General features: G+C 36.9%; 1 protein-coding gene across 1 annotated transcript in view; it reads left to right on the plus strand.

Moving 5' to 3' along the window:
• Positions 1-7,573, plus strand: part of Xkr9 (XK related 9) — a 22,819-nt gene that overhangs the window by 13,624 nt on the left and 1,622 nt on the right. The gene's annotated exons all lie outside the window — the stretch shown is intronic.

The raw sequence follows: 7,573 nt of genomic DNA on the forward strand, positions 1-7,573 counted from the left end.
GAGATCTGTCCACATCAGTGCAGACAGAGTTCTGGCATTCTTCTTTATCACAGGACCAATATTAATAACATTATAGATATGCTATAATTCATTTAACATACTCTTTATTGTTCGTATTAATTTATTTAAAAATATCTGACTATTAAAGCTATGCAATGAATAATCTTTTACATCTTCATGTTATGATTTCATACTCATGCATAGCATTTTACTTGAGGAAATAATTTAAAGTAAGTTCATTAAAAACTGGGGCTGGAGAGATGGCTCAGTGGTTAAGAGCACTGACTGCTCTTGCAGACAACCTGGGTTTGATTCCCAGCACCCACATGGTGACTAACAACCATCTATAACTCCAGTTCCAGGGAATTCGATGCCTTCTTCTGGCTTCCATGGGCATTGCATGACACGGGTGCACTTATACATATGCAGACAATACACCCATATACATAAAAAATAAATTAAAATAAATAAAATATTTTAAAAACCAGCAAAAAAGGAAAAACCATTCAATTGTGTAACAGCAGAGAAGGTGGTAGATTTCTGCAAACATTTAGAATTAATGTCATATAGCTCATAGAGTGTTTACAAAGAAGTTTTAATGATATATGAAAGTAATTATGAAATTTAATTTAAGCAAAAAGCACTTTTTCTCATCAGTATACTCTTTTTTTTTTGGTCTCAAAGAAATAGGGTCTCCCTGTAGGACTCGCTATATATACCAGGCTGGCTTCGAACTTACAGAGATCTGCCTGCCTATCAGTATACTTTTAAGGATATAATGAGATGATTAGAAAGAAACATAACTGGAAGAGAATATGTCAAAATGTTAAGTGTGGCTGCTATGGGTTATGGAATTTTGAGTGATTTTATTTTCATCTTCTTTATGCTTTTTGATAATCATAGAAATAATTCAAGATATAAAAAAGTTATGTTATAACATTAAGAAGATCATACATCGTGACCAAGTGGCTTCATTCCAGAGATGCAAGATTAGTTCTACATACGGAAATCAATAACTGTAATACATCATACAGATAAACTTAAGGACAGAAATCTCATGATCATCTCAATGATGGTGAAAAGATTTGACAAAGTTCAACATGCTTCATAATGAGTCCTGGAGAGATTAGGAACAGAGAGATCATACCTCAAAATAATGAAGGCCATATACAAGAAAGCTATAGGCAATACTGTACTAAACAGCAAACAGAAAGCGTTTCTTCTAAAAAAATTGGGACTGAAACAAGGATGCCCGTTCTTGCCTCTCTGATTCAGTATAGTGCCCAAAGTCTTAGCCAGAAGGTAATACTAGAGAAAGACACAAAGGGGTAAAAAACAGGAGAGGAAGAAGTCAAATTATACCTGTTTTCAGGTAATGCGATTCCATACTTAAAAGAACCCATAGACTCTACCATAAACTCTTAGATCTGATAAACACTCCCATTAAAGTTGTAGGCTACAAAATTAATATATAAAAATCAGTAGCCTTTGTATATGCCAACATTGAATTCACAGAAAAAGAAATTAGAAAAAAGATCCCATTCAAAATAGATCAGAAAACAGTAAAAAGTACTTGGGAATAAACCTAATCAAGGAAGTGAGAGACCTCTACAATGAAAACTTCAAGACACTGAAAAGTAATTTCTGTCCTGACTCAGCAAAACTAACATGGTAAAAATGGCTGGATTACCAAAACTAATCTACAGATTCCGTGTCATTCCCATCTAAATTCCAATCATCCTTCACAGAACTAGAAAAAACATCCAGGAGTTCATATGGAACTATAAAACACCACAAATAGCCAAAACAGTCCTAAGGAGAAAGAACACAGCTGGGTATCACTACAGAACAGAGGTGTCTTAACAAAGACAATCTGGTAATGGCATAAAAACAGACAATGGAGCAGAATAGAGGGCCTGGAAATAAACAGACAAATATATGGCCACCTAATTTTTGTCAAAGGTGTTAAAAACATGCAGCGGAAACAATACAGTGTGTTCAAGAAATGGTGCTGGCAAAATTGGTATCTACCTGCAGAAGAATGAAGTTAAATCTGTATTTTTCACACTGCGTAAAAATCAATTCAAAATGGATCAAAGACCTTAATTTAAAATCTGAAATGCTGAAATTGCTAGAGGAAAACTCAGGCAATGCTCTTTAAGATTCTGGCTTACGAACTGGAGAGATGGCTCAGTGGTTAAGAGCATTGGGTGCTCTTGCACAGGACTTGGATTCGATTCTCAGCACCCACATGGCAGCTAACAACAGCCTGTAACTCCAGTTCCAAGGGATCCAATACCCTCTTTTGACCTCTGTGGGCATTGTACGACATGGGTGCATCTACTTATATGTGCAGGCAATACACTCATACACATATAATAAAAATAATACATAAAATATTAAAAGAAAAAGATATTGGTATAGGCAAGAACTTTCTGGACAGAACTCCAATAGCTCAGAAGTAGCCCCAAGAATTAAGAAATGGGACTACATGAAATTAAAAAGTGTCTGCGTATCAAAGGAAACTATCAGCAGAACAGACAGCTTATAGAATGGGAGAAAATCCTTACCAGCTATACTTCAGACAGGGAGCTAATATCTGGAATTTACCAAGAACTGTGAAAATCAAATGCTGACCCCCAAGCTACCAGTCAAAAAATGGGCTAATGAAATTGACAAACAGTTCTCAACAAAAGAAACACAAATGGCCAACAAGTATCTTAAATGTGACCCACATCCTTAATCATCAGGGAAATACAAATTAAAACTACTTTGAGATTTCATCTCACTTCAGTCAGAAAGGATCTCATCAAGAAATCTGACGATGCTGGTGAACGTATGGTAAAAGAGGTATAAACTAGTACATTGATTTTGGACATCTGTATGGATGGAGATAGAGCTTTTTGGTCTTTCCTTAGCTCATTCACCCATCCTCAGGAGTGCTTTTCCTTTCTTAATAAGCTGTCTCTATTTCTGTTTCTTATCATGTGTCCCTGGTGTAGTCCTTTTTTCCTGGGACACAAGAGCCTGGGCCAGGTGTCCTTTAAACTCAGACCAAAGGCACTCCTAAGCATTTTCTCTGACACTCTCACTGTTTCTCTGCCTCAATGCCTAACTTAAAAGACATGCCTTTTTCTCTGTCTCTCCTCCTCCTGGCAAAGTCTGGGATTTTCATCCTGCCTGTTCTGTCGTTTTCCCCTAAAACTTCAATAAAATCATCCTCAAGCTTAAAAAAAAAAAAAAAAAAAAAAAAATTAAAGACAGAATTACCATGTCTGGCCACACCACTCGTGGATCACAGAGATACTGGCACTTACATGTTTATTACTTCTCTATTCACAACAGTAGAGAAATAGAGCCGCCATGGTGTCCATCAACAGATGAATAGATAATGTGGAAATGTGCATATACACAATGGGATTTTCCTTATCTGTCGTAGGATTGCAGGAGAGTGCCGTTGCACCAGATTTCAGCTTTTCTTCAAATGTTTTCAATCTGTTATTGGTTGACTCCACAGATGCAAAACCAGTGGAAATGGAGCATTGACTGTATACGAGCTATTAAGATTAGGCAAACTACCAGAGCATTGTGGCTGTTCCATTTATTAATCTTAAATATTCAATCAGACCTTTTAAATAAATCCCCCTACATTAACCTAATGCATTATCAACTCAGTTTTCTTCAGCCAGATTCTCCAAGCACCTGCAGGCATTCCAATATAGCAAGACACACTGTGAGCATGTAGGTAGGAGAAGAAGGAGATGGGGATTTTTAATCACTGAAAATGTCCTGAGTTTTCTCCAAAATTTTTTAATCAAAATATATAGCAAGGCGGATACATTGCTTGGGTTTTACTAGGATTGGGAGACTATTAGGCAAGTGAGAGTTCTTGAAACTTGAAATCTACTTCCTTCATGATAACTCACCTCTTAGGTAACAATATTGATTACCTTTAAACTTGGATATTTTTAATATGCATGTTGTGTTTTCTAGGTAAATCATTGAAAAAAAAATCAAAGCAGATCACAGAAGGATGGGGGTTGTTAGAGAGAAAGAGTGAATAAAAATGGCTCACATCAAGTATATCACTATATCATTTCAGAGAAGCAAAGATAAAGATAGAATTCTAGGACAATTGGAAGAGAAAAAGCTATTAGTAAAGATAAACTCAATGGCATTGAAATCCTGTATTGCAACACTTGAAATTAGGACTCAATGAAACCATGACTTCAAAGTTGCAATGAAAACTTTCTTTTTTCTTATTTTTTGAGACAGGATCTTACACTGTAGGCCAGGCTGGCCTGGAACTTCCTAAGTAGCCCATCCTAGTCTCCAACTCATGTCGATCTTCCTGCTTCAACCTCCTAACTGCTGAGATTAGAGGCCTGAGTCACTACTTCAAACAGCTGGAAAACATTTTTTTAAACTTTAACTTCTATTTTTAGCAAGTCTGTATATCAAATATGAAATCAAAATAAAGTCTTTTTGAGACTACATGATCTCATTTAACTTCTCTGTAACTTTCCTCAGGAGGATTAGACATGCTTAATTCAAAAACAGAACAAACAGGAATCAAGAAGTCAACACAGGAGAGAGGTGAAGTGAAATTTCTGTAAGACAGGAAGCAAGACTTGAGAGCAACTAGATTAGACCAGGAGGGTGATATTGTAAAAAGAAACAAACAGAAAATGTGTGTGTGTGTGTGGTGTGTGTGTGGTGTGTGTGTGTGTGTGTGTGCGTTTTCTAAATTAATTTGACTTGGTAAGAACTAGTGATCTAGTCATTAAAAACTAAGCAAGCAAGAAGCAAGGCAATTGCTAACTACAAGAAAAATGAAATGTTTTTAAAAAGAGGAAATATAGGTACTGAGTGGTAGAAAACAAAGGAAAACAAAACTCTCAAACCAAACAAAACTCCTTGTATTTATATAGTCATAATAAAACTGAACATTGAATAATGATTTGTACCAAGCATTGCGATGTTATTCTTTTGGGTAGATGGAGGGAGAGGAAAATGGAAGAAGGCCGTGTGTGTGTACATGTACTAAATTTTCCTCTTTCCAAATAGAAAATCAGTAAACCATGTGTTACACGGATAAACTAAGGTCAAAGGAGAGCTAGAGGAGTCGAAAGTGATTTCTTCTAGAGGTTATTGCTGAGTGGCGAGGGGAGCTAGAGAAAGTAACTTAATTTTCTTCAAGATTTGTAAAACTTTTGACTCTAAAAACCATATATGTGCTAATTTGGCATAAATTAAAGCCAGGTGCTGTGGTGCACACTAATCCCAGTACACAGGCTAAAGCAAGTGGATCACTGTGAACTTAAGGCCAGCCTGGACCATGTATACCAAGACTCTCTCAAAAACCAAACCAAAATGAAACAAAAAAGCACAGAAAACTCCCAATTATAAAAACACATCAGAGGATGATTTAGGGAAAAGTAGTGTTTCAATGAAACAAGAGAAATAAGTCCAAATCTGTAATGCCAAAATCAAAAGAGGAAAAAAGCATTTATAAAGTCCTGCCTCATCTTCATCAAGAAATACATGAATGGCAGTATGACTTTCTGTGCATGTGTAGACCTCTGAGGAGGCCCACTAAAACAACTCACTGTATTCTTCTTCAAACCATTTCATTCTTATTTCTCATGTCTTTGTTTTCACTTTTTAAAAAGTCCTTGGTCTTACCCCAATCTTATCTAAAAGAATATTGACAACCGATTGCTGCTAGATGAGGAACAGCTGACCTTCCTAAAACAAAGACCTCTAGATAGGCTGACTAGATAAACCAGATGGTGGAGAGTAGCAGGGATATCAGAGTATAAGGGCTCTAGTGGGGGGAAGGGAGGCTATGGAAGGGTGCCATCTGGGAAGTGGGTGTATAGTTGAATAAGATGGTTTTGGGATGTTCTGTGTGATGTACACACACACGCACACACAAAATCAACAAATTATAAAAAATGAATATTATTTGAGGAGGAAGCATAAAAAGTTACATAATGTTAATTAGTAAAGGTGATAAACATTACCTTTGAAATCTACCCGATGACTTTACAGACATACACAGGTGCCAAGGATCCGAGTGCAACTGATTATGACTAGTAATAATCAGATACATACCGATTAGAGATGCAAGAGCCAACATCTCAGTGTTAGTAGCAAAAGCAAAGAGTCTGTCTGCAAGGAACTTCAATTTTATGTCTTACAGGGCTTATACTGTGTTCAGTATTGTATAACTATTAATTCAACAGCGAACCTAAAAATTTTATAGCCACTTTTGAAAGAGATATATCTTTGCTCTGAAATTGTTATTGAGTATGTTAAAGCTGTAATGAAATGCTTCTTCTAAATATAAATAAATAAATAAATTAATTAATTAATTTAAAAAAGGTCCTTGGTCTTAGAGTGAGGTAAATATTGACTTGCATTTCTAAAACAGTAACGAACTTATTCTTTTGCACTTGATTGATCGTGCCCAAGCTCCTCCATATTGTGTAAGTTTAACTGGTCAAGACTATAAAATCTAGTCTGTCTGGAACACCAGGAAGGACCACTCAGACTGAAAAAGTTCCAAATCAGCCAAGTCTATTTAGCTGGGCAGGAACAGCACTCTCTGAGCCAATTTATGGAATGCTGTCCTAATTGGGAGTAGACAGGAGCTTTTTAAAGGTAAAGTCCAAAAGGTAAAGTCCTTGGTACAAGATTTAAGCTTTTACAATTTTATTAGAATTTTAAAGAAAAATCCTCAGGGGGGCAGGCAAGCTGGTAATCTTGGCAGCTGCCTTGAGGAGGAGAATGGTCGGGAGAAGGAAAGAAAGCCACGAAACCATGCAGGTTTACAGCCTGCTTGGAGGTTAGACACGTGGCTGACTGGCAAGCCACATGGCTGGGAGAAGGAAGCTTTAGAAAAGATAAAGAAATACAAGATGCTAGGGGCAGCCCAAAGCCTTAAAAAAAGCATGTTTAGAAAAGGCATATGAAAAAGAAAAGGAGAAATTATGCTTTTTTGAAGAATTCAGAAAAGTGAGAAGACTTACAGACTACATGACCATGGCTGGTCCAGAAGTTCTGCGCTAGAAGGCAGGATTCCAGGCAGGAAAAATTTGCCATCTCATTAACACACTAAGTATTCCACCCATCTATTTAGCATAAAATAGGGTGAACCCACGTTCCTAGAGGTGTTCCTAATGACCAGATGATTGACCAGTGAAACTGGAAAGGTGATTCTTTCAACAGACTAGATTTAACAGTCTTGACTAGTTAAACGTACATAAAACGGAGGAGTTTGGGCTATTACAATGGGGGAAAATGTGCAAAGATGTCAAACATATAGAACTTTGTGAATTTTAGAGTGTATTTCTTTGTTTAATTAAGAATTTGTAGGTTATGACAGCTGGAGAGATGGCTTAGTGGCTAAGAACACTGGTTGTTTTTACAGAAGACCCGGGTTCGAATCTCAGCACCCACATGGCAGCTAACAACTGTCCATAACTCCACTTCCAGGGGATCTGACAGCCTCTTCTGTCCTCTGTGGGCATTGCATGACACGGGTGCACTTACCTACATGCAGGCAATA

The sequence above is a fragment of the Nannospalax galili genome, unplaced genomic scaffold (genome assembly GCF_000622305.1).
Source record: "Nannospalax galili isolate Female #2095 unplaced genomic scaffold, S.galili_v1.0 scaffold102, whole genome shotgun sequence".
NCBI classification, from domain to species: domain Eukaryota; kingdom Metazoa; phylum Chordata; class Mammalia; order Rodentia; family Spalacidae; genus Nannospalax; species Nannospalax galili.